The following is a 5,928-nucleotide window of genomic DNA, read 5'->3' as shown; positions in this document are numbered from 1 at the left end:
TTTGTTTAAAAGGAAAGAAATAGTTGGATAAATCATTGAACCACTCCAAGATCAAGCTCAAGTTAGCAACAGATCAGTATGAAAATGCTCTAGTTTCTCTTCAGATGGTGTAAGTCTTTCACCTTTTACTAAAATGCTTCTGCAATGTACAACTTAAGGAAGAGAAGTCAGTTGCCCCTACAGAGAAGAGAGGGAATAAAAAGTCAAAAGAGTTACGAGTTGAGATGAGGCAGTGGCAGAAGCGAGGTGATACATCACTCATCTTCAGAGAAATAACTACATTCAAATATCTTTGTGTGTGTGTGTGTGTGTGTGTGTGTTTGGGGGGACAGGTGAGTACTCTGTGAAGTCTCATGCATAGGGAAAGAATATGTTCTATATGCCCCAACTTGGCTGAGCTGTAGCTTTTGTCTCCTACACTGGTAATTAATAAGGCTATGAAAAGCAAAACTCGATTGTACAGAGATTAGCAGATGCCTTACCGGCAAAAACAAGCTTCTGTGTTATATTTTCCTTTCTGAGTTCTATGTCACTAGGTTTTTTTGGTAACCCCCTAACACGCACACAAAAAGATTCACTTCTTTGCAAGATCACCAATCTATTTGTGACTACTGAAATATTTAATCCATAATTTCGGGGAGTTGTCAACAGGATGATCCGTCCAGGTGCCTAAGCTGCCATATAAATGGAAACAGAAATCCTTCACTTAGTTTTCCCACTTTCTTTTCTGACTAGTAACTGGCACCAAGAGTAAAGTCCAGAGAAATGCAATATAACTACCTTTACAAAACTCCCAAGCCGTGCTTGCTTCGGCAGCACATATACTAAAATTGGAACGATACAGAGAAGATTAGCATGGTCCCTGCGCAAGGATGACACGCAAATTCGTGAAGCGTTCCATATTTTAAAAAAAAAAAAAACTCCCAAGCCAATGGTTTGGGTATCGTAGACTCCCAGTAAGCCTTTCTGAAAGCTTGAAGCTCCCTCACTGCTCACTGATGTTATCTCTGCCTTATTGCCCTAGAAAAATGTGATCATCATCTCTGCAATTTCACCATTTGACTCGTAGTATTTGTAAGGTATGGTGTATTCTTACAGAACTTTTTTTAAAGGAATTGAAATAGAATATAAAACTATCTTGGTTTGGCACCTGTGGCTCAAGTGGCTAAGGCGCCAGCCACATACACCTAAGGTGGCGGGTTCGAATCCAGCCTGGGCCTGCCAAACAACAATGACGGCTGCAACCAAAAAATAGCCGGGCATTGTGGTGGGCGCCTGTGGTCCCAGCTACTTGGGAGGCTGAAGCAGGAGACTCGCTTGAGCCCAGGAGTTGGAGGTTGCTGTGAGCAGTGAAGCCACAGCACTCTACCCAGGGGGACAGCTTGAGGCTCTGTCTCAAAAAAAAAAAAAAACTATCTCTTAGACCATTTATAAAATAATTTTTTCACAGGCCTAAAACTGTTGCTGATAACTGGTCTGGAGAACATAAACAGAAATACTAATTGCTCAATGTTGATGCACAATAAAAAGTTGCCGTGGCACAGTTTTTCTCTCTGTTTGCAACGTCTAGAAAGAAAATATATATCATCCTCCTTATTTTTGTTTTGTCTCAAATTAAAGGAAAACTATTCACTGAATTCCCAAGCCCTATTCATTTTGCAGGATTATTGGTTATTTTTATTGGTCAAACAGAAATGGAGATTATAAAGTCTTTGTGCTCTGCCATTTAGAAAAAAATATTTAGCACAATCATTATTTCTTTGCAACTATCAACAATCCACACGGGAATAGATTTCTTGTTAAAAAACTGGTTAGGGTATTGCCACTTTTGTCAAGCTGTAGAAGTGTCAATACATTTTGACAGAACTATTGAAGAAGCCAAATATGGCCATCGCTTTGTTGTGTTACTTATTTATGGATTATTATGATTTCACAGCTATCTGAAAATTGTTATTCCAAAATGTAGCAATCCTCAGGCCAACTAACAAGAACAAAGTTAAAAGCCAGCCCTTATAAACCTTTTAATCGCCCCCCAAATAACCGATTTTGTGATTTTACATAACTTAACATATGAAGCCAACCTTGCCCGACAATGAGCTGTGCATCAACGTTTGTATCCTTGCTTTCCTTGGCAAGATCTAGGCTGGCATGAGGAGTCAAAGCATTCGGGACAAGGAATAACAGGGAAATGTGGGGAACGATGGGAACAAAGAGCTCTTAGGTACTTTGAAGTACTTTATATTTGTTTCCTATCCCCCTCTTCCCACTCATTAGGTAATTGTGGCAGGTCAATGATGCTGTTTACCTCATTTATTTTTCCTCCTCTCAGGCTTTGCCTACATCCAACCATCCAGGTATGCTTTATCCTGCAGATTGAGGTAAACCAAGTAGTCAGCATGGATCCTTTTGGCATTTTTTGCTCCAAAAGCATTCTTCTTATGAGAGAGAAAAGAGCTCTAAACATTTTTGTTTTTTTACATTCATGGACAGCAATCAAGACAGTCCCTTAGATGGAGAAGTTTCCCGAGTCAGGAAGGAGAAGATAGACCAAGGAGAATACCTATAAATACTTACAGCTCTCAGAGAGGGGGCAAATCTGCACCCTCCTGCAGGGAAGAGGCCTAGGGGCAAAGACAGCAGAGTCATATGGGTAAGCAAGAACTTGGACAGCCTTGCAGAGATTCCCATGGCCTCACGTGTGACACCGATAGAGCAGAAAGAGCCCGTTCCTGGAGAAATTGGGCAGATAGAAGCAAGGAATGACTCCGGAAGAATCTGCACAGACTGAAGACCAAGGATCAGAAAGGATGACATCTCTGGAGATGTTCCCACCTCCACCTTCCCTCCACCAGCCACCACAGCTGCAACCGAAAACATCACTTCCACCCTGCACCGTATTTGTGTGTGGTAAAAGAGAAGAATCCTAAATTTATAGAGACTAATTTTCCCCACCTCAAAATGGGGTTTGAAATAAAATAAATGGCATTCTTTAAAAACCAAAAGTATATATATATTTTACATCTGAGATGACAAATAAGATTCACACCCCCATTGCATCAAAAGTCAATAGTAGGCTCAGCGCCTGTGGCTCAGGCAGCTAAGGCGCCAGCCACATACACCTAAGGTGGCGGGTTCGAATCCCCAGCCCGGGCCCACCAAACAACAATGATGGCTGCAACCAAAAAATGGCCAGGCGTTGTGGCGGGCGCCTGTGGTCCCAGCTACTTGGGAGGCTGAGGCAGGAGACTCGCTTGAGCCCAGGAGTTGGAGGTTGCTGTGAGCGTGATGCCATGGCACTCTACCCAGGGGGATAGATTGAGGCTCCGTCTCAAAAAAAAAAAAAGAAAAAATAAGTCAATAGTAAAGGCTGGGTGCAGTGGCTCGCATCTGTAGTCCTAACACGGGGAGGCCAAGGCAGGTGGATTGCTTGAGTTTAGGACTTTGAGACCCCATCTCTACTAAAAAGAGAAAAATTAGCCACATATCATCATTTGATCTTTGATAAACATAACAAAAACATGCACTGGGGACAGAATTCCTATTTAATACATGGTGCTGGGAGAACTGGCTAGCCACATGTAGAAGACTGAAACTGGACCCACACCTCTACCATTGACAAAAATTGATTCTCGCTGGATAAAGGATTTAAATTTAAGACATGGAACTAAAAATTCCAGAAGAGACTGCAGAGAAAACACTTGAAAATATTTACCTAGGAAAAGATTTTATGAGGAAGACCCCTCTGGCAATTTCAGCAACACCAAAAATAAATAACTGGGATTTGATCAAGCTAAAAAGCTTCTTCTGCACAGCTAAGGGCACTACAACCAAAGCAAACAGAAAGCCTTCAGAATGGAAGAAGATTTTTGCATGTGATGATTCTGACAAAGGTCTAATAACCAGAGTCCACAGAGAACTGAAATGGATCAATAAGAAAAGAGCAAACAACCCCACTTCTCAGGGTCAAGAGACTTGAACAGAAACTTCTCAAGATGACAGACAAATGGCCAAGAAACACATGAAAAAAATGCTCATTCTCTTTAATGATCAGGGAAATGCAAATCAAAACCACTCTGAGATACCACCTAACTCCAGTAAGATTAGTTCACATCACAAAGTTCTAAATCTGCAGATGCTGGTGTGGATGTGAAGAGAAGGGAACACTTCTACACTGCTGGTGGGACTGCAAACTAACACAACCTTTATGGAAAGAAGTATGAAGAATCTCAAAGAACTAAACGTGGACCTTCCATTTGATCCTGCGATCCCATTGCTGGGTATCTATCCAGAAGAACAGAAATCATTTTACCACAAAGACATTTGCAATAGAATGTTTATTGCAGCTTAATTCATAATTGCCAAGTCATAGAAGCAACCCAAATGCCCATCAACTCATGAATGGATTAACAAACTGTGGCATATGTATACCGTGGAATACTATTCAGCCATAAGATGGAGACTTTACACCTTTTATGTTTACCTGAATGGAAGTGAAACATATTCTTCTTAGTTAAGTATCTCAATGATGAAAAAAATATCTATCCAATGTACTCAATACTAATATGAAACCAATATATAAACAATTACACACCCATACAAATAAGACACAAATATAGTCTAGCAAGGGACAGAGGGGAGGAGGGGGGAGGGGAAGATGCAGGGTGATTAGTGGGAGGAGGGAAGGCAATTGGCAGGATCTCACATAATGTGCACAATGCAAGGGTGTCCAGCATGCCCCTGAGTTAAGGGCTCTTCTATAACTTGAACTTGACTTTGGAAGTGAGAACAATGTAACCTAAAAATTTGTACCCTCATATTAATTTGAAATGTAAGAAAGATCATAATAATTTTAAAAAAAGAAAAATTAGCTGGGTGTGGTGGCATAAACTAGTCTCAGCTGTTCAGGAGGCTGAGGCAAGAGGGTTGCTTGAGCCCAGGAGTTTGAGGTTGCTGTGAGCTCTGGGACCATGGCACTCTACACTGGGCACAGAGTGGGACTCTATCCCCTCCCTCTAAAAAAGGCGACATAATCCTTTTTAACCCACACAGAAGGAATCATATAATAAAAATAACCCCATGCCAGTAAGAGATATCATTTTGCAAAGGGTGGTAACTGAGAATTCACCACCATTTTATTAGCATACTGTTATTTATTGTATGGAATTTTTTGTACCAGAAGGACCACGTAGAATGACAGTTGAAGACGTCTCTCTTCATGATAGAATTTTGAACAACTGTAAATATAAACTAATTTTAGAGTTCTTAGACATTGACAGTTACTATACAAAGGAAAAGTGGATCTGAGATGGACTAAAATGGATCACCAGAATGAAAGCCATGAAAATACTCCTGCCAATCTCTAGTATGGCTATTTCTCTTAAAAATCAAGAATCATACGGGATGACACATACGGATTCAACTAATTTTTTAAAGAGGAAGAATTAGCTATTATGGTTAGAGTAATATGCATATGAACTACTGAAAATAATAAAAGGTACATTTACTATGTAACTGCCAGGCCCAGGGCACTGGCCCCAAGTGAAAAGTGAGTTTCAACTATTGCTAATGAAGTTTTTCTGAATCATGTACACTCACCTGTAAGGTGTGATTACTACAAAACAGTCCAGACTATCCTGAAAGTAGCATCAGAATCATCTCTAAATACAAATAGCACATTTTCTAGCTATTGGTTAGCTACTAAATGATCACAGAATTTCTCCTGCTAGGAGAAAGGCAAATTTAGAACCCAAACTATGTGTCTTATGTATCTCAGAAATATCATCAAAAGTAGGCGGCCCCCGTAGCTCAGTGGGTAGGGTGCTGGCCACAAACCCCCAGACTGGCGGGTTCGAACCTGGCCCAGGCTAGCTAAACAACAATGAAAACTGTAAAAAAAATAAAAAATAAATGGCTGGGCATTGTGGCAGG

The 5,928-nt window shown here is 40.7% G+C and overlaps 1 non-coding gene across 1 annotated transcript; it reads left to right on the top strand.

Moving 5' to 3' along the window:
* Positions 1–800: 800 nt before the first annotated feature.
* LOC111726234 lies at positions 801–907 on the top strand. Its single transcript, XR_002774060.1, has one exon. It is a non-coding gene; the product is annotated as a U6 spliceosomal RNA (small nuclear RNA).
* Positions 908–5,928: the final 5,021 nt, after the last annotated feature.

This window comes from Otolemur garnettii, unplaced genomic scaffold, assembly GCF_000181295.1.
Source record: "Otolemur garnettii isolate 467f Iridium unplaced genomic scaffold, OtoGar3 scaffold00057, whole genome shotgun sequence".
Classification (NCBI taxonomy): domain Eukaryota; kingdom Metazoa; phylum Chordata; class Mammalia; order Primates; family Galagidae; genus Otolemur; species Otolemur garnettii.
Note: the sequence above shows the minus strand (reverse complement) of the source record. Positions and strands in the feature narration are given on the sequence as shown.